We start from the raw sequence: 25,087 nt of genomic DNA on the forward strand, positions 1-25,087 counted from the left end.
TTGTGTGAGTTCCAAAGAGTGTAAGGGTCAGAGACTGAGTGTTGGTTGTCTGCAAAAAAGTTTCTAATGTGCTGGGTTATAGTACCGTTGGTGTCCGGATTTTGTAACAGACGTACATTGCAACGCCAAATGGGAGGTGAAGAGGAAACAGACCCTTCTGAAATGGCAATAGAGATTGCCGCATGATCAGACCATGTAATATCAAATATTTTAGTTTCTACAACTCTTTGCAATAACCATTTGTCCGTCAGAAATAGGTCTATTCGTGAGTAGGATCTATGTCTATGAGAAAAAAAGGTGTAGTCCTTTTCGTTTGTGTGGTAACACCTCCATGCATCGAATAGTCCCTCGGATTGTATAAGAGGTTGTAGTGATGGTGAACCCTTATGCCGCGTACACACGAGCGGACTTTTCAACATCCAAAGTCCGAAGGACTGAGTCCGTCAGACTATACGATCGTGTGTGGGCTGCAACGGACTTTTGACTCACCAAAGTCCGAAGGACTTTAGAATATGGAACATGCTTCAAATTTTCCCGACGGAACTCCGCCGGACCCGGTCCCCTTCGAAAAATCCGCTCGTGTGTATGCTACTCCGACGGACTAAAACCGACGCTAGGGCAGCTATTGGCTACTGGCTATGAACTTCCTTATTCGAGTCGGGTCGTACGTCATCACGTTCGAATCCGTCGGAGTTTAGTGTGATCGTGTGTGTCCAAGTCCGTTCGGCCGAAAAGTCTGTCAGAACTCCGTCGGAACTCCGGCAGAACTCCGGCGGAACTCCGGCGGAACTCCTTTGGAAGTCTGTCGGACATAAGTCCTCTCGTGTGTACGGGGCTTTAGATCTCTTGGCCGTTGTGTCCATATGTAGATCATGTACAGTATTGAAGTCACCACAGATAAGAAGATTACCATATAGCATAGGTGCTGCTTTCTTTAGAACCATTTTGAAAAAACGAAGTTGGCGGTAGTTAGGAGCGTACAAAGCAATTAACGTGTATGGTTTGGAGTTAATGTCACCAGTTACAATTATATATCTACCGTTTTCATCCAGAAGTTTTCCACGGAGTTGAAAGGAAACAGAGTTTCTGATTGCCATAAGTACTCCGCCTGCCTTACGTTCAGGGGTGCAGGCTAGAAAAACGTGGGGATAGTTTTTATTAGAACAGTATGGAGTCTTATCTTTTTGAAAGTGGGTTTCCTGTACGCAGAGGATGTCTGCTTTGTGTTTTTTGGCCTCAGCCCACAGGGAAAATCTTTTTGCGGGGTGATTTAAACCCTTGGCATTAATAGAAAGGCAGTGAAGTACCATAGGTATAGAGTGTTTGAGAGCTTGAAGTAGGTACTCACCATTGCAAAGATAAAGTATATATTAAAATAAAAAACGTGTCAAAGGCAATAACGGCCCCCGCCCTCCTCAGGAATTGCTACGCAGAGATACCAAAAGCGTCTGAGATTTATTAATAAGGGTGAATGGAAGGATCAAAACACAGAAAGACATATACTATAGGAGCAAAATGGGGAGTAAAGGACCAAAGCGGGGCGGACGTAAAACTCCAAAGGCAGCAACAAGTACAATACAAATGTATATGACCCAGGGAGACACCCCCCAAACCAGCGGCCTGGGGAAGCAGCAAAGGGAGAGATCGGATAAGAAAAAGGGGTCAGACAAGAAGATAAGGGAAACACCTGATCAGTCAACGAAGGATATTTTAAAAGAAAGTGAAGTGGACTCTAGCAGGGCAGAGGACTTAAACGTCTCGGCCACAATTTTAAATAAAGGGGATATTCAAGAAATGTTTACAGGTCTAGAGAAAATGATTAAATGTGAAATGAATCTGTTGCGAACAGATCTGGGACACCTGCTGACTAGAGTGGAAGCGGCAGAGGATAGAGCGGAGAAACATGCTAAAGAGCTGTCCAGGTTAAGGGAGCAGCTGAAAATAGCTCAACAAAATCAAAGAAATATACTGCATAGACTAGAAGATCAGGCAATCGAGACAGAAGGTCGAATCTGAGAATACATGCAGTCTATGAAGAAAAGAGAGAAGACCTGAAGGAAATTATAAAAACTATTTTCAATCCCCTGTTAGAGAGAGAACCAGGAGATTTTCCTAGGATTTAAAGAGTCCACCGGGTAGGAAAGATGACTAATATAGGAGGAGCCAGACCGAGAGATAATATCGTTCGGTTTAGATTTTTTGAAGACAAAGCAGAAATCTGGGCCAAATTGAGAGGAAAACCCCCATTACAGTATCAGGGGACAGAGGTCCAGATATTTTCAGACCTGGCATCCGAAACTCTGAAAAGAAGAAGACTTTTGAAACCTCTTTTGATTAAGATGCAAGAACAAAACATAAAGTACTTGTGGGGGTTCCCAGCATGTTTGATTGGAATAAAGGAGGGGAGATCGGCCAGATTGAGATTCCCGGAGGACTTACCGGACTTCTGTGATAAATTAGACATTAGGCCCCCCGAACTACCGGGTTGGAGAGGAGGGGGTGGATACTCAAGAAATAGGCAGAGATTTTAGAGCAACCCAGAGTAACTAAAATAGGGGGGTGGAGGGGTAGACTCTCAGTTCCAGATATCCAAAAATATTATGAAGCTATAGTTTTGTCAAGAGTAGCAGAATGGGTTAGGGATAAAAAGGAAAAAAGAAGGGTGGAGTTGAAAATGCACTTAGTAAAGTAAGATTGGGAAACATAGTATGGAACCCGCCACAGTATAGAAACTTAGACGAGAACACACAGTGGGAAGGGGAACTGGGAGCACAGGGTGATAAGAGTAATATCGAAAAAATATTTAAACTAACCCATAATTCAGCAGTAGATGTGAAGACCGCGGAAATGAATTACAAATGTTTAAGTAGATGGTACGCCACCCCAGATAAAATAAAAAAACCCCAGAGTGTTGGAGAGGATGTAAGGAATTCGGGACTGCGGCCTACATATGGTGGAATTGCCCCAAAATTAAAAAGTATTGGCGGGAGATCCTAAAGTTAATAACAGAAATTACTGGAAAAGATATGATAGAAGATCCATGGGCGATTTTACTACATGGAACTGAACAAGGAGTAGAACAATATAGGAAGTCGTTGATACCACATCTGCTAAATGTGGCTAAGAGGCTTATACCGAAACAGTGGGGTGAAATTGAAAGTCCACAAATATGGGAGTGGATAGATGAAGTTGAAGGAGTATATAAGATGGAATGTCTCAGATGAGAAATTGAAGAAAAGAGCATGGGGTGGAAGGAAAAATGGGAGTCATGGAGAGAGTTTAAAAAAACTAGGCATGTGCATTTTTCAGATATTTTCGTTTTCATTTTGACAAGCGATAACGAAAGCACAGAATCCAAAAAACGAAAGATCCAACATAAATAAATGCTTTATTTTCATTTTAGTTGTTACAGCAGTTCGATATGGAATAGGAGATTCGACGTGACTCTGACAATAACAATCTGTGTCGATAGAACCTGCGGTCGAATGTGCCTAACCTTACCTCTATTAGTCCAAGATTATATAGAGAAAATATTCGACAGAGAAAAAAGATTTGACAGAGAGAAAAGATTCTGCAAGTTACTGTCCTAAAAAGCATCTGGGGACCTGGGTCCTGCCCCAGGGGACATGTATCAATGCAAAAATAAGTTTTAAAAACTGCAGTTTTTTTGGGAGCAGTGATTTTAATAATGATTAAAGTGAAACAATAAAAGTGTAATATTCCTTTAAATTTCGTACCTGGGGGGTGTCTATAGTATGCCTGTGAAGGGGCGTATGTTTCCCGTGCTTAGAACTGTCCCTGCACAAAGTGTAATTTATGCAGGAAAAAAAGTCCTTTAAAATCACTCACAGCTATTATGAATTGTCGGCTCCGTAATACAGAGAACACTCATTGAAAGTCATTGATAAAAAAAAAAAAAAAAAGCGTGGGGGTCCCCCAAATTCAATTACCAGGCCTGGTATGGATATTAAGGGGAACCCTGCGTCAAATTTAAAAAGAAAATTGACGTGGAGGTCCCCCTAAAAATCCATACCAGACCCTTTATCCGAGCACGCAACCTGGCAGATGGATGGATTTGCTGCGCTGGATCAGATCAGCCATCGCTGGAGAGATGATCATCCATCGCTGGATAGCAAGAGTGGATTACCACCACTGGAATCTTTTTTTAATTTATTTTTTATTTTTAATAAAGGAATTTTTCAAAAGTGTGTTTGTCTTATTTAACTATTTTTTACACTTTCTTTGTGAAATGGTAGGGGTACTTTTGTACCCCCTTACCATTTCAAACAGGGGGGCCAGGATCTGGGGGTCCCCTTGTTAGAGGGGGCTTCCAGACTCTGATAAGCCCCCCACCCGCAGACCCCCACAACCACCGGCCAGGGTTGTGGGGATGAGGCCCTTGTCCTCATCAACATGGGGACAAGGTGCTTTGAGGGGTCACAGACCCCCAAAGCATCCTCCCAATGTTGAGGGCATGTGGCCTGGTATGGTTCAGGAGGGAGGGGGCCGCTCTCTCGTCCCCTCCCCCTCTTTTCCTGCGGCCTGCCAGGTTGCGTGCTCAGATAAAGGGTCTGGTATGGATTTTTAGGGGGACCCCACGTCAATTTTTTTTTAATTTGACGCGGGGTTCCCCTTAATATCCATACCAGACCCGAAGGCTGCGAGTGATTTTAAAGGACTTTTTTTCCTGCATAAATTACACTTTGTGCAGGGACAGTTCTAAGCACCAGAAACATACGTCCCTTCACAGGCATACTATAGACACCCCCCAGGTACGAAATTTAAAGGAATATTACACTTTTATTGTTTCACTCTAATCATTATTAAAATCACTGCTCCCGAAAAAACTTACGTTTTAAAAAAAAAAATTTGTATTGATACATGTCCCCTGGGACAGGACCCAACACTTTTTAGGACAGTAACTTGCATATTAGCCTTTAAAATTAGCACTTTAGATTTTGAACCTTGGAGTCCCATAGACTTTAATAGGGTTCTAAAGTTCACACGAAGTATGCTATATACTAGCTTCGTCGAATCTTCTTTATACATTCGACAGACACCATAAGCCTTCAAAGACAGATTCGACCGTAATTCATGTGGATTTTTGGACAAATGCAATTTTTGAACGAAAAACGAAATAAATAAAAACAAAATTTAGGGAGTTACTAAATAAATGTATTTTTCAAACGAAAACGAAATATTTTACTCTGCACATGTCTAAAAAAAACATGGAGTTATGCGGAAGGTCTGAGGAGATAGGATAACATTAGAAAGGAGGAGTGGAGATCTCCCTTTTTTTCTTTTTTTTTGTGGATGGGAAGGGAGGAAAGAGGAAAGGGGGGGGGGATGGGATTAGAAAAGATAATGTATTAATTAAGGATAATGTTTTTCATAAGGTAAATCTTAAATTTGATAAATGAAATGTAATAAGTATGTAAAAATCATGATAAATGCCACAATGATGTGAAAAAGAGAGAGGATTAAAATGAATGGATAAGCTGATCCAAGTTTCTCAAAATTTCGCTGAGGTGGCAAAAAATAAAAAATAAAATAAAAAACATACAGCCAAATGGGTACTCAGTCTGGCGCACCTTCTCCCTGTTCTTTTAGTCTGGTCGTACGTCATCACTTTGAATCCGTTGGACTTTGGTGCGATTGTGTTTGGCCAAGTCCGTTCATTTGGAAAGTCCATTGGAACTGCACAGTGTACACCTGAAGCTACCCCCAATTGCTGGTGTTGTTCTAGTCCTATACCACAGGCAGCTGCAGCAGTTACAGTCAGTGTATTGTGCCACCTGCACAGTGTACACCTAAAGCTACCCCAATTGCTTGTGGTGTTCTAGTCCTATACCACAGGCAGCTGTAGCAGTTAGTCTGTGTATTGTACCACCTGCACAGTGTACACCCGAAGCTACGCCAATTGCTGGTGTTGTTCAAGTCCTATATCACAGGCAGCTGCAGCAGTCACAGTTGGTGTATTGTGCCACCTGCACAGTGTACACCTGAAGCTACCTCAATTGCTGGTGTTTTTCTAGTCCTATATCACAGGCAGCTGCAGCAGTTACAGTCGGTGTATTGTGCCACCTGCACAGTGTACACCTGAAGCTACCTCAATTGCTGGTGTTTTTCTAGTCCTATATCACAGGCAGCTGCAGCAGTTACAGTCGGTGTATTGTGCCCCCTGCACAGTGCACACCTAAAGCTAAACCAATTGCTCGTGGTTCTTCAGATCCTATACCACAGGCAGGCAGCTGCAGTAATTACAGTCGATGTACTGTGTCATCTGCTCAGTGTGCACCTAAAGCTACTCCAATTGCTGGTGTTCTCATCTCCCTGCAGGCCATTAGTCTGTCTGGAAGGCCAACAAGGAGATGTTGCCGGTCTCTTAGAGAAAGATAGAGACTCCTTCATTCCGGAGAACCCCATTATGCCTGTTTTCCATTATCTGACTAAAGTCCACAGGGGTTAAATCCCCTTGTGGGACGACCGATAGTGGCAGGCATAGGCTCTCTTAATGAACATCTGAGAGAGTGGATAGATAACCAAAGTCAGCCCTTAGTCCTCAATTTACCGGGATAGCTTAGGGATACTGGTCATTTGTTATGCAAACTACAGGACTTTAAGTGGCACTCCACATACAGATGGATAAGTTGCGATGTGGCCAGCTTGTACCATCATCTGGGTTTGCAAGCAGTTGCCTGGTTTCTGCAGGTCTTCGGTAAATTCTCTTTATTGCTTCAAGAGTTTATTCTGTTGTCCTTGGAATATTTACTCACACATAACTTTTTCATGTTCGACGGGGACTATTATCTCCAAAGATGCGGGGCCTCTATGGGGGTGAAATTTTCGCCCTTGTTAGCCAACTTATACATGGATTGGTGGGAAAGGTCCCGCATCCTTGGAAATGATAGCCCCCATCACAGGGATACAGTATTTTTTCGGTCGCTATATAGACGACCTGGTATTTATTACATCTGATGAGCATGCCAATTTGGATGAATGGCTTATCTATTTTAATGATAACTCTTTGAATTTACAATTCACGGGAGCCCTGCAAGAGAATGTCATGGAATTTCTGGATGTTAAACTTACAGGCTCCGAAGGTAAAGTTGCCACTGGCTTGTATAGAAAACCAACTGCTGGCAATGCACTCCTGAGATCAGATTTGGCCCATCCCAGCCATACTATCAGCGGGATCCCATATGGACAATTTTTAAGATTGAGACGTCTTTGTAGTACATTTGAAACATTCCAAGTAGAAGCCACTAAGATGGCCAAAAGATTTAGAGATAGAGGATATACAACTGCCAATATATATAAAGCTTTAACATCAGCTAGTGTCTTCCCAAGGGATACATTGTTGCAGAATAGACATGACAAAAATAAACACAAATCCTCTTTTGCCCGGAATAAAATTCCTGTCTTTTCAACGCCTTTCAGTTCAGAATTTACGGAAATAAGAAAGGTGGTGACGAGATATCTCCCCATTTTATTCAATGACCCTGCATATAATCAAATCCTCTCTGGGGGTATTAAAACAGTTTCACGTAGGGCACCCACATTGGGCAATATTCTATCACCTAGCCTCTTCACAATGGAACAATCAGGCCGGCATTGGCTTAATTTTAAAGGCAATTTCAAATGTGGTGGAAGAGGTTGTGCCTATTGTGGCCGCATTAAGAAAGGCACACAGGTTACATCTTGCATCAATAACAAAACTGCAGATTTTACCTCCTTCATCAACTGTAACACCAAGTTTTTGGTTTACATTATCACATGCGACTCCTGTCATGTTCAATATGTGGGACGCACTATATGCAGACTTTTAAGGATTGTTTATACGATCACTTATACGATATCGAAAAGAACAGCTCAACCAATGTGGCCAAGCATTGGAACATTGTACACCACAAGGACGTTTCAAGCAGGGCATCTAAAAAATCGTCACCCCTAGACGAGGAGGTGACAAGTTACGAATGCTCTGCAAACGTGAAGTATATTGGATATTCTTTTTAGAAACCAGGATCCCGTCAGGATTACATTTTGAATGCGACCTTTCATATTATTATGACTAATTATCATTAATTTTAATTTTTTATCATCATTCACATTTTTTCATAATAATATAAAAATATACATATATACATACTTTACTAAATAGTATCCTTTTGTTGCACATGTACACTGACACACCCCCTCCTCATCTTGTCAGTCACAGGAGAGTTTCTCCATGTGGGGTTCCCCATATACACAATGTTATGTAAGTTCAACCTTACATTCAGGCATTATTCCATGGACTGTATAGACTCATACAGATGCATGAGTCTCAGAGTTTTATAAAACACGTTATACTGTATATAAAATTCAAAGTACTAACAATAATTTACAAAGCCATCCATAACTCTGCCCCTATTTACATCACTAACCTAGTCCCAAAATACCAACCAAGCCACTCTCTTCGGTCATCCCAAGACCTCCTGCTCTCTAGTTCCCTTGTCACCTCCTCCCATGCTCGCCTCCAGGATTTCTCCAGAGCTTCTCCCATCCTTTGGAACTAACCTACCCCAATCTGTCCGACTGTCTCCTAATCTATCCATCTTTAGACGATCCCTGAAAACCCTTCTCTTCAAAGAAGCCTATCCTGCTTCTAACTAACACTGTTTTACTTCCTCCATCACCTCATCCCCCCCCCCCCCCCCCCCACAGCTATTACCTTTTGTATCAATTGCCCCTTCCTTTTTAGATTGTAATCTCTAAAGAGCTGGGCCGTCTGATTCCTCTTGTACCAAATTGTAATGTAACTGTAATGTCTGCCCTCATGTTGTAAAGCGCTGAGCAAACTGTTGGCGCTATATAAAACCTGTATAATAATAATAATAATAATAATAATAATAATAATAATAATATGGTTGAACTAACAGTGGGGCTCCTTCGTATATATGCCTCATGGATTTTTTTATGTCATTATTGTCTAGACTGCAGTCCATACACTTACATTCCTATCAATTTGATATGCTTGGATGTATGCATCTATGTATATGAGTCCAAAGTTTTTTACAGGCTTTGTTGACATTGAGGATAATGCATGTTTTTGGATGCATGCACTCATATAAATCCAAGCTATTTTAACATACATTACTACGAAGGGCAGTGTACATACTTACGTTGACGTTCATATGCGTCCAGTTTTATTAAGTTCCTATCTTTGGATTTTTCGCTTTTTATTAACTAATTTCATGCACTTGTTGTACTCCTTTATCTCATAGTCCTGACATCAAGTGCACACCTCTTCCCTGAATACATTTGTCTGCAAGATCTGCATTGAGGTACCATACACGAGGGAATCGGTTTAAAATAGAGTAGGGATATACCTCTTACGTTAGTGTCTGGTCACCTGTCTCTGCTCCGATTTTATTAATTTCTTAATTTCTTGATTTTGAGGAACTGCATATTGTATATTTTATTGCCTGTAAGGGTTCTGTTTTTTTTCTGTTCGGCTGTTTCTCCTACCAAAATTATTTACACAATTATTTATTTATATAATACCGATTTTTCTAATTGATACGGACACAATACCCATAGGTCTGTTTGACCATATATGTTTTGGTCATAGCAGATCTTTGGATACTTTTTAGGTATATGTATCATTTATATATTTCAATGAGGATTAGAGTTTACAGCCGAAGAATAAACCTAACTTAGAATTGTCGTGTAAAATCAGTGGTTTTATACGCAATGTGTGTTCTTTTTAACGTTGAAAAATAATGTTTTTTCTGTTTTATGTGTAACATTGGGTCACTTACCATAAACGTATTTGCTTTTAAGTTTTCTCAAATGAATTTATGTTTAAACAGAGCGTATTACTCATCCGTTCATGTTTGGCTATTCCTATTACTGATAATCGCTCAGGGTAGGTCCGTGTGTGTGAGGAGTTGTTGGCGATTGGCGATTATTGCTTGCCCAACACATTGGGATCTCCAGACATGTGAATAATTTACTTTAAATTTTATATTTCATTTGAATTAGTCAATATATAACATATAATCACTTGGTAGTTCACATAATTAATACCCAGCGAATAGGATTTCAAAGATATGTTTGATATCTCTATAGGACTAACCCTATAGGACTAACTCATGAGATTATTATTATTCACACTTTTGTAATTTTCTCCTTAGTTTTGTTTAGATCCCATCACTCTTTACATATGAGTCCATACAAACACCCTTAATTCATGTTTATTTTCGGTTTTAGATGCACATATGCCATTACTATTTAATCATCATTATGAAAGGTAACATTTTCACTTTCTGACACTCAATTTTTTCACTACCCTTTTTCCCTCCTTCCTCCTCTTTCCCCCTCCCTCCCCCTCCTTTCCTCCCCTTTTTCCCCTCTCTTCTTTCCTCAAATATCACAGATTAAGACCACACATATGTATGGTATATAGAGAACAATTTTTCTTGTACACATTGATTATTTATATGCATATTTGAGATATGGTGCTAATTTTGGGATTTCTTTCAATTCAGATTTGTTTATTTTCAGCTTTATTTAGAGATTGAGTATAGGGATCACATGTGTGGAGATTCTATAGTAATAGGCTACCAGCCGTCACAGTTTTTCACCCTTGATTATACAATCACATGTTGACACCCATATAGTATATATTTGTTCTTCACCCAGAACAATAATCAGCTATGAGTAAGCGCTAATTTTAGCGTGAAATGCGTCAGCATTTTTTGTTCTATTTTGTTCTCCTTTGTTGCTGTGATTTGTGTGATGTGAAGTTTTACTTGAAAAAATAAAGGCACAATTCACTTTTTATTCAATCCGGAGTGCGGCTGTCCAGAGTTTTTCCATTTGCCATCCACGAGGCCAACAAGGAGAGGCAGACAGTCACGAGCCAATAAAAGAGGGCAAGCTGGCTCTGTGTCTAGAGGCAACAGTGCTGGCCGTGGACGCAGTGCATTGTCATCGGCACGTGGCCATGGGACACGCTTGTCCTTATTTTCGGCAGCTGGCCGTGTTGAGCCGCAAAATGCTGAAGACTTGGTAGAGTGGATGACCAAGCCCTCTTCATCCTCCTCATCCTCTCTCACCCAGGTTCAGTGTACTGGCAAAGCAGCTGCCAACACAACCTCTTCCCTTGTCTCAATGGCATCAGTCACTCCTTCCCTAGACCCCAGAAGAGGGGGACAAGACCCCTGAAGTCGGAAGAAGAGGGCGGCGGCGGCGAAGAATAAAGCCGGGCTCCTCCGCTAGCAAAAGAGCTAGCAGAAGATAGCGGAGGAGTCCGGCGAGAAGACCCCCGAAGACGGACAGAAGACCCCCGGAGCTGTGCAATAAACTATTTTAACCCTTGTGTGTTGTGTGTTTTTTTACTTTTTTTTCCAGGTGAATGGGTAGGAGTACATTGTACTCATTCACATAGGGTGGGGGGCCGGTATCAAGAGGCCCCCTTATTAAAGGGGGCTCCCGGATTCCGATAAGCCCCCCGCCCGCAGACCCCGACAACCAACGGCCAGGGTTGTCGGGAAGAGGCCCTTGTCCTCATCAACATGGGGACAAGGTGCTTTGGGGTGGGGGAACCGCGTGACCTGGTACGGCTCAGGAGGGGGGGGGGGGCGCTCGCTCGTCCCCCCCTTTCCTGGTAGCGTGCTCGGACAAGGGTCTGATGTGGACCTAGGGGGGACCCCCACGCCGATTTTTTTCGACTAAGAGGTTCCCCTTTAAGCCCATACCAGGTGACGGGGCCAGCAACGCCTACTTCGCTGGCCCGGCTACCTGGAGACGCGCTCAAAATGAGTGGACTTTTCTCCGGGCGGGAAAAGGCTGTTCATTTCAGTACGGCCGGATTGTCCGCCGAAATGCGAGTCCTACGGAAAGATTGGAGTGCAAAACTACTTTCTAAGTCCGCCGTACTTTTGGGTATAAAAAGTCCGCCGGAGGCTACACACGGGGGGATTGTCCACTTTTCCACCGGATTGTTTGATCGTGTGTACGCGGCATAAGGGTGTAAATTTTTTTATTTCACTCCTCACTGCCAATCACAGTTTCGGGGGCCATGGAATGCCCAGATGGCACAAACCCCCAACCCCCCCAAATGACCCCATTTTGGAAAGCAGACACCCCAAGCTATTTGCTGAGAGGTATGGTGAGTATTTTGCAGATCTCGCTTTTTGTCACAAAGTTTTGAAAATTGAAAAAAGAAAAAAAAAATTTTTTTTCTTTACTTTCTTCATTTTCAAAAACAAATGCGAGCTGTAAAATACTCACTAAGACTCTCAGCAAATACCTTGGGGTGTCTACTTTCCAAAATGGGGTCATTTGGGGGGTTTTGTTCTATTTTTACATTTTATGGCCTTCGAATCTATGATTGGTGGTGAGGAGTGAAATCAAAAGTTTCCGTCCTTAGAAATCCTGAAGGAGGTGATTGGTTTTCGGGGTGCCGTACGCGGCTAGACTCCCAAAAAGTCCCACATATGTGGTATCCCTGTACTCAGAAGAAGCAGCAAAATGTATTTTGGGGTGCAATTCCACATATAACCATGGCATGTGTGAGCAATATATCATTTAGTGAAAACTTTTTGTAAAAAAAAGTTTTTTTTTGTCATTATTCAATAACTTGGGACAAAAAATGAAATGGGCTCAACATGCCTCTCAGCAAATAGCTTGGGGTGTCTACTTTCCAAAATGGGGACATTTGGGGGGTTTGTACTGCCCTGCCATTTTAGCACCTCAAGAAATGAGATAGGCAGTCATAAATTAAAAGCTGTGTAAATTCCAGAAAATGTACTCTAGTTTGTAGACGCTATAACTTTTGCGCAAACCAATAAATATACGCTTATTGACATTTTTTTTTTTTTACTAAAGACATGTGGCTGAATACTTTTTGGCCTAAATGTATGACTAAAATTGAGTTTATTAGATTTTTGTTATAACAAAAAGTAGAAAATATATATTTTTTCAAAATGTTCAGCCTTTTTCCATTTATATCGCAAAAAAACTAATCGCAGAGGCAATCAAATACCATCAAAATAAAGCTCTATTTGTGGGAAGAAAAGGACGCAAATTTCGTTTGGGTACAACATTGCATGACCGCGCAATTACCAGTTAAAGCAGCGCAGTGCGAAATTGTAAAAAGACCTCTGGTCCTTAGGCTGACAATTGGTCCGGGGCTTAAGTGGTTAAGCATCATTAAAATCACTGCTCCCGAAAAAAACGGGCGTTTAAAAAAAAAAAATTTGCATTGATACATGTCCCCTGGGGCAGGACCCGAGTCCCCAAACCCTTTTCAGGACAATAACTTGCATATTAGCCTTTAAAATTAGCACTTTTGATTTGCGAACATTCGAGCCAATAGACTTTAATGGGATTCTAAAGTTCACGCAAATTTTTTTCCTCATAAAAGTGAAAATCATGCATTTTAAAACAGAGTGTATTATATATAGATACAACATATATGAAAGCACATAGGGCTTTATATATATATATATATATATATATATATATATATATATATATATATATATATATATATATATATATATATTAAGCAAATTTCAAGTTAAAAGTTGTAAAAGTGCGGACATGGTACAGGAGGTGGCTGTGCAAACATGGTTCAGGAGCTGGTCATAGGCTGTGAAGACATGGTGCAGGAGGAGGTCATAGGCTGTGTGGACATGGTGCAGGAGGAGGTCATAGGTTGTGCGGACATGGTGCAGGAGGTGGTCATAGGTTGTGCAGACATGGTGCAGGTGGTGGTCAGAGGCTGTTCAGACATGGTGCAGGAGGTAGTCATAGGCTGTGCAGACATGGTACAGGAGAGGCTGTGAAGACATGGTGCAGGGGGAGTTAATAGGCTGTGCGGACATGGTGCAGGAGGTGGTCATAGGATGTGCAGACATGGTGCAGGTGGTGGTCATAGGCTGTTCAGACAGGGTGTAGGAGGTGGTCATAGGATGTGCAGACAGGGTGTAGGAGGTGGTCATAGGATGTGCAGACAGGGTGTAGGAGGTGGTCATAGGCTGTGCAGACATGGTACAGGAGGTGGTCATAGGCTGTTCAGACATGGTACAGGTCATAGGTACATACATATTTTATACTGTATATGCTAATATGCATTTATTTTAATATGGTGAGTGGCTAAGCATTGAAAGTCCATGAAGGTATAGCTTTTTTAGTTATTCTCCCTAGGGTAGGTAAGGACATATGGTAGCATTCTAGGAGATGGTGGATGTTTTTTGTTTCTTTAATCCTCCTAGAAAAAAAATGTCTGTTTACTGATTTTAAAGACAGAATTTGAGTTTGAATTCCATGCTCCTTCAATCGTTCCCAGAAGGGGAGTATGGTGACTACCCATGAAGAGGGCCACATAAGCCAAGTGCTCCGCATGCCTGCTGGAAATTGAGCCATTAACCAGGGCCGCCCTCACTCCTCTACCGCATCCTGCGAGCCCTTCAGGCTTCTCAAGATTCTCACAATGCCACGCCGCTGTGAGCCTTTACAGCTGCAGAGCTGCAGAAACTGTTGCCTTTCTTCCCGACAGTGAGCCGGAGGCTACAACTAAATGGCGGTGACTCCCAAACACTGCAGGCCGCTGTTAGGAATATAGTGGATCACCAGCTTTCCAGAATATGAAGCGGTTGCAGACACAGCTCAAAGCGCCCCAGGGCAAGCGGCCTACCGGGAAATCTCCCGCTATCCTGGTAGGCTTGTCTGGCCCTTATGGCATATGGTTATGAGTCGGTTCTCAATCAGGCATCACCCCATAAAGTTAATCTCCTTAAACCCAGTCGACCGTGCGATCACCTGCTGACTTGCCACCATCCCCAGGCAGCTTAAGGTGGTTCTTCACCTTTTGTGTGTCTCTCTCTGTCTTGTAGGTGAACCCATAGAGCCGACAGCAGAAAACTACAACAACTTGCTGTCCACTCCCTCCAGTTGCTGTGACCAGTTGCAGGGTAGTGTGCTGTCCCTTATCAGAATATACCTTCTAGAGATAATGCTGCAATATGGAAGACCTAAGATTCATATTTGCCTGATGATTTTTAAAGGAGTCACTAATACAGCTTATTAATGTGAGGAGTTCACAGAAGGAAAATACATCATGTATGTTTGCATGTCTTCATCTGAGTGTGTCCTGGATGAGGAGAATGAGGAAATGCTCAAATGAAGACATGCAAACATACCTGATGTATTTTCCTTCTGTGAACTCTCTTATCATTAATAAGCTGCATTCACCGCCCCTTCTTTAAATATCAGTAGGCAAATACAGATCTCAGATCCTCCATATTGCAGCATTAGCTTTAGTAGGACAACAACATAAAGATATTCTGGTAAGAAGATAAAGGACAGCACATTACCCTGCAACTGATCAAAGCATGTGGAAAGCAAGTCGTCGTAGTTTCCTCCTGCCTAGGCTACAGGGTCACCTACAAATAGTTGATAAGTGGATTCGGGAGGGCCCAAAAAAATGTTTGCCCAGGGTTCAATGGATATTAAAGATGGCATGGAGGATGGATGGAGGAGAGATGGAAGATTCACCCGGAAATGATTAACTAGTCCCATCTCTGTGGGGAACCCTGCCTAACTAATAGGGTCAAATGTCCTTAAACTATTTTTCTCATTGGATCGAATGCTAGAGTTGTTACATCCAGTGGGATGAGGAAACGATTACACACGTAATACAAACATTACAAAACATTCACAAAATCGTCCCTCTAGTCTTCCCAACGGGGGCACACACAGCAATAACAATAATCCACACTATAGAAACAAGTTTTGGCTTTAGATATAGGCTAATGTACATTGGTGAAATAATTGAATCATCAATTCCACATATGATATACAGTAATTATATATTTACAGTATATATCTTGGTGACTTGAATGGTTGAAGCCCTAACTTTTATAACATCCTTGACATTCAGAAAAAGACACCTTGATGAGTATTCTCATTAGTATGTCTGGAGAATCTTGCTGTTAGAGGAGATAGACAATCTACAGGTTTTTACATCATCATACCTAACTCTGTAGGTAGTCTTTTATGTTTGTTGGTTGTTTGTCTTAAAATGTCTGCTCATGTCTGTCTTGATTTGTTTTAAGTATTACTAACCTTGTATGAGTGAGTTTCGTTTCGGTGGCGTCTAGAGTTGCTTTCAAGGCTTCTGCCTCAAGAAGATGAAGGTGTATTGCTGCTACGTGAAATGGCGAGCCATAAATTGTGGTGTGAGTGAAGAAGAATGAGTGAGGAGTGGGTGTTTTAGCTCTTTATGAATATGCTGCTCTCAAAGTGAAAGCAAACCTATGTGTCAAGAAATACCAACTTTTCATATCAGCGCAGTTTATCTGCAGCCATGTTTATCTGCAGCCATGTTTATCTGCAGCCAAGCCCAGTGGAACATTTTTCCTGATACCTTTCTAAGCTGTCTTTATTTCATTTCTAAACACAAGAACAAACAGGGCGTTGGATTCGTATTTTCTAAATGGTCACTGAAATTGTCACTGGGCACCGGTGTCACCTTAACCATTTCAGCCCCGGAGCATTTGGCCGGCCAAAGACCAGAGCACTTTTTGCGATTCGGCACTGCGTCGCTTTAACTGACAATTGCGCGGTCATGCGACGTTGTACACAAACAAAATTGACGTCTTTTTTTCCCCCACAAATAGAGCTTTCTTCTTTTGGTGGTATTTGATCACCTCTGCGTTTTTTTTTTTTTGCGCTATAAACAAATAAAATGGACGACAATTGTATTTTTTTTTTTAAAAGGGTTATTTTTTACATTTTGCTATAAAAAATATCCCCAAAAATATATTAAAAAAAACATTTTTTTCCTCAGTTTACGCCAATACGTATTCTTCTACATATTTTTTGTTCAAAAAAATCACAATAAGCGTTTATTGATTGGTTTGCGCAAAAGTTATAGCGTTTACAAAATAGGGAATAGTTTTATGGCATTTTTATACATTTTTTTTTTTTTACTAGTAATAGTGGCGATCAGTGATTTTTATCATGACTGCGACATTATGATGGACACATCGGACACTTTTGGTACTATTTTGGGACCATTCATATTTATACAGCAATCAGTGCGATTAAAAATGCATTGATTACTGTGTAAATGTGAATGGCAGTGAAGGGGTTAACACTAGGTGGCACTGTAGAGGTTAAATGTGTCCTAGGGAGCGATTCCAACTGTGGGGGGGAGGGGCTACGTGTGACACATCACTGATCACTGCTCCCGATCACAGGGAGCTCTGATCAGTGTCCTGTCACTAGGCAGAACAGGGAGATGCTTGTTTATATTAGCATTTCCCCCATTCTTCCTCTCTATGAGGCGATTGTGGGTATCCCCGTGGATATCCAGTTGGACTCACGGAGCATGCACCCATGGCGGCGCACACGTGCCTTCTAGCCATGCCTCACGAGATCACGTGCAATAACGTGATTTCACGCAGCGGAGCCAACCTGCTGCAGAAAAACTGCGGCGGCTGGTCCGCAAGCGGTTAAGGGCATCATGGGTCCTTTGGCAAAGTAATGCACTGGGGCCCCTACCAGGGAGATGGTGGGATGGCAAACAGTGAGTGTGGCTAAATTATGCTACATATTGGGCGTGGCTTTTTAGTCTAATTAAAAAATGTTGTCAGATTTTTTTACAATTTTTTTTTTTTTTTTACAATTTGTTAAAATAATGTGTTATATATTTTTGCACAATGCTGTGGGGCGTCTATAAAATATCAAGTGTATAAACAGACCCCTGAAGTCTAACTTTTGAAACAGAGCAAGGGACTGAGGAGACACATTCCGCGGTTCCTTTCCGTGGCCTCAGCTGCAGACGCAGATGAATGAACAGGATACAGAGGCTCCTGCGCAATCATAAACTGAAGCATAGTAAACACAGGTTCAGGTTCAACAGCACAGCACATAATGGGGACCACCCTCAGAAAAGAAGGAAAGTACCCAGATTTGAGAATCCATACACATACAATCCAATGAGAACACTAAACAAATGTCCTATAGTACAAGGTAATTTATTGATGAAAGTAATTAATACCAGTATAACGCTAATGGGGTCAAACACTCCCCCCCTTCATCAAGGCTTAAAGTATGATTAAACCCACATCATAAAAAAAAACTATGAATAAATGGTGTATCACATGCTGTTCATACTCACCCAGTCACAATGTGATTCATTTTCTGTATTCTGCAAAAAACCTGGTTGATCCTGCTGCTCCCAAACCCAACTTCTGCCCATTTCAGATAGGGATTTTGCAGCTGCTGAGGCAACTCTGCACATGCTCAGATTTCAGTGAGCTTTTCTGTCCATGTCCCCAATGCAGCTAGGTATTTTGCAGTGCAGTATTGGCAGCTCTGCACATGCTCAGTTTTCAGTGAGTTTCTATGCTGAGCATTTCCTCCCTATCACATCTGAGTAGCCCATGTGACTATAAAGTCACACATGTGGGCGTATACAAAATGGTAAATTGGGCGGGATATTACATGTAGATTAATGGGGGCTTCACCTCCCTTTTATTCTAAGACACAGGCTGGAGGGGAGTGACACAGCGTGTGACTGGCAGAAATCTATTTGCACCATATTACTAAAGATTTAATTTCAAATATATATTTGTATGACAATGTAAAACTGTTTATTGATATTATTTATTTATTTGTACTCTGTATTTCAAAGGCTGTTCTTTTTGAACATGTGACCAACAGCAGATGACTAGAAGCTCTTAATGCTTATGTTTCCCTGCAGACAGGCTGGGAGAGAGCTGGGTCATGTGACAGTTGTATATCTATTAGGAAATGGGTACTTTTTTAGAATTAAAATAATGACATCCATCGAAATTTTCTCTATCTCTGTTCCTGGTTCTATTTTAATACTTTATAGAATCTCTTTAATGCACACGGAAGTTTCTGTAGTCAGCAGAAGAATGCAGAAGACCTCTTTCTTATCATGTGATCCCCTCTGTTCTCATAAAGTTTGATGAAAGAAAATATAATGCCCGGTTCAGCGACATTCTTTGAGCAGAACATCAATTCTGATTTTGTTCAACTTACCGTAACTCCTTCGCCTCTCATTCCTGTTTATCCCTATGGAGCAGAGCAATTTTTACATTTCAGCTATGGACCTGTTTGTTCTGTGATAACTTTGTCATTACTTAAGAAAACAATGTAATACATATCAAATATAATTATAATTGCGCTACCAAAGAAATATCAAAAAATATGTGTAGCAGCCAGCATCTACAACTATACAATTGCAAAAAAAAGATGAACAAAAAAATGCAGCGCTTACATGAAAAAAATTGAATAAAATCACCTCCCAGTGAGTAAAATAATAAAGTGAAAAATGCAAATCAATGACATAGCATAAACTATGTACCTTATTTATCGGCGTATAACACGCACTTTTTTCCCCTTAAAATCGGTGGAAAATCGTGGGTGTGTGTTATACGCCGATCCCCCCGCCGATCTGCGTTCTGTGGAGCGCCGCCGACATTTACCGAGCTGAGCCGAGTGTACTGTGTACTCGGCTCTGCTCTCAGTCACACCCAGTCCCGCCTCCTAGCCTTTACGTCCCGCCATTGGCCCGGTGTTGTGTCCATCACAGGAGCCAGGACAAGGGGCGGGATGGGGGCGTTACTGCGAGCAGAGCCGAGTACCCTCGGCTCGGCTCGGCTCGGTCTATGTCGGTGGCGGGAGGAGCCGAAGATCTCGACGGCGGCGGGAGGAGCCGAAGATCTCGGCGGCGGGAGGAGCCGAAGATCTCGACGGCCGCGGTGGGAGGCGCCGAAGATCGTGGCAGGAGGAGCCGAAGATGGCGGCGGTAAATTTAAAACTAACCATACTGCAATTATGTGGAAGGCTGCAGAGGGACAGTGTAGGGCTGCAGGGGGACAGTGTAGGGCTGCAGGATAACAGTGTAGGGCTGCAGGAGAACACTGTAGGGCTGCAGGGGGACAGTGGAAGGCTGCAGGGGGACAGTGTAGGGCTGCAGGAGAACAGTGTAGGGCTGCAGGGGGGCAGTGGAAGGCTACATTGATGGGCATTTAAAATGTAAGGTTTTTTCCTTAAACTTCCCTCCTAAACTTGGGGTGCGTGTTATACGCCGGCGCGTGTTATACGCTGATAAATACGGTAAATAAGAGTGAATTAAAAAAAAATACAATTCATATAAATAGAAAAGTGTGAGAGTCCATGTGCAACATATCATGTAAATCAGAAAAATAGGGTGAATAAATGGAACCTATAGCCTGGAACCAGGCCTAGACCATAAAAAGAAACAAATGCCCCTTTAGCAATGGATGATTATTTCTCCGTGGCGGATAGCCAAAAACAACTATAATACCAATCATCCAGTGGCTTAAAAGTTGGAGTGATATAAACACCACCGAGTCGACACCCTTAAGCGTTTCTTCGTGCAAGTACCACAACACATACTGTAGACTGTATACAAAGAAAGTAATGGGTACTCTTACCCGAAGGTGTGGACCCACACATCTTAGTGGTGAGTCATTCAGGCATCAAGTCTGCAGCTGGCAGCAGTCAATCTTCTCGTGGGGATGATATGGACCTCAGCCGCATCAAACAATCCTACGTACTCTCCACTAGGGATGAGCTTGGTGTTGGAGTCGAACGCATGTTCGACTGGGACATTGGCTGTTCGCATGTTCGGCGAATACCGAATGTTATGGGCCATTCACGCCAAATTCATGTGGCGCTCACGGCCCACAATGCACTGCGCCATCGCAGTGCATTGCTGGCTCATGATTGGCCAAGCATGCGCTGTGACCCCGCATGCTTGGCCAATCACAACGCTGGCAGCGAGGAGAGCCATGATTGGCCACAGGCAGGATGCCTGTGGCCAATTATAACTCAGGCTGTGTGGTACACGCCCCACACTATATAAGGCCCCCAGCCCGGCGGCCTTGTGTAGTGTTCCGGTGTCTGCAGGAGTTAGTGGGTGCTATCTGTGTACCTTCAGAGCAGTATACACCTGTATCTACCTATATTGCTATATTTCTCTTCTCTAATTGAGCCATCAGCCATCTGCAGGAGTTTGTGAGTGTTGTCTGTGTGCCTTGAGCGCAGTATACACCTGTATCTACCTAAATAGCTATATTGCTCTTCTGTAATTGAGCCATCAGCCATCTGCAGGAGTTTGTGGGTGTTGTCTGTGTGCCTTGAACGCAGTATACATCTGTATCTACCTATATAGCTATATTGCTCTTCTGTAATTGAGCCATCAGCCATCTGCAGGAGTTTGTGGGTGTTGTCTGTGTGCCTTGAGCACAGTATACACCTGTATCTACTTATATTGCTCTTCTCTAATTGAGCCATCAGCCATTTGCAGGAGTTTGTGGGTGTTGTCTGTGTGCCTTCAGCGCAGTATACACCAGTATCTACCTATATTGCTATATTGCTCTTCTGTAATTGAGCCATCAGCCATCTGCAGGAGTTTGTGGGTTTTGTCTGTGTGCCTTGAGCGCAGTATACACCTGTATCTACCTATATTGCTCTTCTCTAATTGAGCCATCTGCAGGAGTTAGTTGGTGTTGTGTGCCTTCAGAACAGCACAGTATACACCAGTATCTACCCTTTAATTCCTGTTGTTCTATAATAAAGGCATCTGCAGGAGTTAGTGGGTGTTGTGTGCCTCCAGCACAGCATAATATACACCTGTATCTGCCCTTTATTGCTGGTGTTCTATAATAAAGGCATCTGCAGGAGTTAGTGGGTGTTTTGTGCCTCCAGCACAATATACACTACCCAATTGCTGGTTTTCCCATCTCCCTTCAGGCCATTACCATGTCTGGAAGGCCAACAAGGAGAGGCAGACAGGTGCTCCAGAAGACGTCACTCTGATGAAACGTGTAGGGCATAGCTAGGTACGTGCACCCTTCCCATAGCCAGCAGCGGTCAGCGGAGATTGTTTTCAGTTTGTTTATATACGCAAATTGTTTTATGAGCAAATGTGAGTAATTCTCTTTTTTTAACCAAATAAAAAGTGGTTTTAAATGTATTTGCACCATGGATATGTTTCTCTTTCCTCCATGCACATAATAACGGAGTACATATAAAGTGAAGAGCGAACATTCCCCCAGCACACCAGCAGCAGCATCCAGTAAGCAGCACAGTGGCTTATACTGTGAAAGCCCGTCCAACCCCTCAGGGGTACTTGATCTGGTGAGAGCATTCACATTACCACAATACTGAGTGGCGCACCGGGGGAAGAGTGTTTTCTCTACATTGAGGATTGGCACTTTTGCACTAGTCACCTTATTCTACTACCACCACCTGGAACATTACTGCATGTGACTTTCCAGCGACTTTAGAATGCAATTTTTGAAAAGTTTTTTTCATGTATAAAGACGTTCTTTGGGATTAAATATTTTGCACAATTTTTGTATGTTTGTTGGGATTAATTAATTTGCACAACTTTTTTGAATGTTTTTCATGATTTTTTAGGAATTTTCATTAACAAGTAAATTATATGTATGGACCACAGCAGTGCATATACTTTTATGCACAGATTTCACATACATTGGGTTTTAGCGCCATAGCCCACTATTTATTTCTTTATATAAAGAAAATTATAACTCCATACAGTGTGTGAAAATTAGAATAAAGTGAATATAAATAGTCCACATAAATCCCAAAAAGTTTGTTCTCTATGGACGAACCACCAATAAGAAAAACGTGTGACCAGAATTCCGCTGAAGCACCTCCACCAATAGGTTAATATAAGGCGCTTACCAGAGCGCAAGATCTCAGGGTTAAGTGAGATCAAAAACGCTTTTGCAGGTACTATAGATGGACAATCCTGGGGACCACAGCGAGCCTCTCTCTCCAGACACTCCACCAGTTAAGACGTTAATGCCACAGAATATGTAAAAAACAGCAAGGGAACACATGCATAGTGTAAAACCCTTTTTAATAAACTAAAAGATATAACGCAAATACACTCGCATAATCAGCATGTATATAAATGCTTAAAAATCGAGCCGGCCGGCTCTTGGCTACCGCCCGCACTTCCGGGTCTGCGTAGAACGCGGTGACGTCAGCACGCCGTTCCTCCCTACACGTTACGTCACTAGACGGACGTGGTCACGGGATACGGGATGGCGCCCTGACGCACCGCTTAAATAATAAACAAATAAAGCCACGCCTCGATCTGAGCTCCATAGGATCACCAATCCACCATTTTAGTTATGGGAAGACGGAAATAAGGGAACCCATCTAGTCCAAAAAGGGATTAAACCCCGGGATAAGGCTCAATATTAAAGAGTCTTCCAGACTTTATGGTAGTTAAATTGTTTAACTAATTAACCTTCTTACAGGTATAATTGTAAAGGAAAAAAAAGACTTGTAAGTATTACATTTATAAATCTTGAAAATGTTAAATAAAAAACAAACAAAATGAAAAATAAAATAAAACAAAATAAAATATATAAATAAAAATAAAAATTAAAAATAAAATTAAAAATAAAAATAATAATAGAAATAAAAATAAAAATGAAAATGAAAAATAAAAATAAAAATAGAAATAAAAATGAAAATAAAAAATAAAATCTAAAAATGGAAAATAAAATAAAAATGGAAAACAGAAAGTGAGAGGAAATGGAACCTTAAATTCCATATCTCTCCAAACAAAGTGGATAAGGAAGGGACCGAAGCGGCCTCCTCCAGATATCTAAACAACAATCCTCAAAACCCAACTACCGAGCCTATGAAAAATTTAAGAATTACAAAAACATATAAACTATAAAGAATATACATGTAAGCGGTAGGATTCTGCCAACAATTTTGGAGAAGATCCCACCCCATACTGTAAGAAGTTTGTATACCCCAAAACGGGCCCATGGAACCAAGATCAAGTTCACAAGCTTCAACACATATAAAAAAAATATAAGATATAAACCTCATGCATTATCAATGAAGGCGTTGATATCAACCTCTACATTTAGACCAAAGGGGGTGTAACATTTTAATGTATGTATCCAAGTCATCTCTAATTTAGAAATGCTCCTAACAAGGTGGGTACCCCTCCAATTGGGACTGAATTTGTCAATCCCCAAAAAAATAGTGTTTGAGGGGTCTCTGTTATGCGCCACAAGATAGTGCTTGGATACTGAATGTTTGGTAAAACCCCTACGAATGTTTCCAATGTGTTCATTAAGCCGCACATGTAGAGGCCGTTTAGTCAGCCCCACATACTGGAGGCCACAAGGACACTCAAGTAAATATACCACCGCTTCCGTAGAGCAAGTAATGAAGGGCTTAATATTATAAACCCTGGTGGTACTAGTAGACCTAAAGGTTGTACTCCTCCTAGTCCTACACGCAGAACATTTCCTACATTGATAGTAACCTGTGAGATCTGAAAAGAAGGAAGGCCTGTTCACAGGGGGGTCTAGAGTGTTGGGAGCCACTCTGTCTCTCAACGTTGGCACTCCTCTATAAACCACCTGTGGCCTTTCAGGCAAGATGGTTTCGAGTATCGAATCATTTTTTAGTATGTGCCAATGTTTCTTAAATATGTGTTTAATGCTAGAATGTTGGCAAGAATAGTTGGTAACAAATGGGTGGCAAAATGAATCTTTATTATGGCCATCTGCTCGCTCCTTTAATAGATCCATTCTATCCAAGTGTCCTACCTGGTCTACCGTAAGGCCTAAGGATTCAGGAGTGTATCTTTTATCCATAAATCTTTGGGTCAAGACCTGGGACTGTTCCAAAAAGACTTTATGGTCAGAGCAATTTCACCTAAGCCTCAAAAACTGGCTTTTAGGCACTGACCTCAACCAAGCCGGGTGATGGCAGCTAGAAGTAAGGATAAAAGAATTCCTGTCGGTAGTTTTAAAGAAAGTTGACGTAGCATAACGTCCTTCATCAACTGAAATGGTGAGGTCGAGAAAATAGATTTTTTCCGCACTGGCCTCATATGTCAGATGGATGCTTCTATCATTTTGATTGAGTTCCTCCATAAAAAAAGACAAAATGATTCTTGTTTTAATTGCATTGTGTTATAAAAGAAACCTATGCCTATGCTCGTACGCTCAAGTGTCATATAAAA

General features: G+C 41.8%; 1 protein-coding gene across 1 annotated transcript in view; it reads right to left on the reverse strand.

Annotated features, from left to right (window-relative positions):
- The window catches only part of LOC143923454 (up-regulator of cell proliferation-like), a 36,422-nt gene extending 20,117 nt beyond the window's left edge, over positions 1–16,305 (reverse strand). Inside the window, exon 1 of the mRNA XM_077447139.1 lies at positions 16,120–16,305. The gene's annotated coding sequence lies outside the window, so the exon portion shown is untranslated. The remainder of the gene's footprint in view (positions 1–16,119) is intronic.
- Positions 16,306–25,087: the final 8,782 nt, after the last annotated feature.

Source organism: Lithobates pipiens, unplaced genomic scaffold (assembly GCF_037356315.1).
Source record: "Lithobates pipiens isolate NorthernLeopardFrog02 unplaced genomic scaffold, aLitPip1_a1.2 Scaffold_22, whole genome shotgun sequence".
In the NCBI taxonomy this organism is placed as follows: Eukaryota; Metazoa; Chordata; class Amphibia; order Anura; family Ranidae; genus Lithobates; species Lithobates pipiens.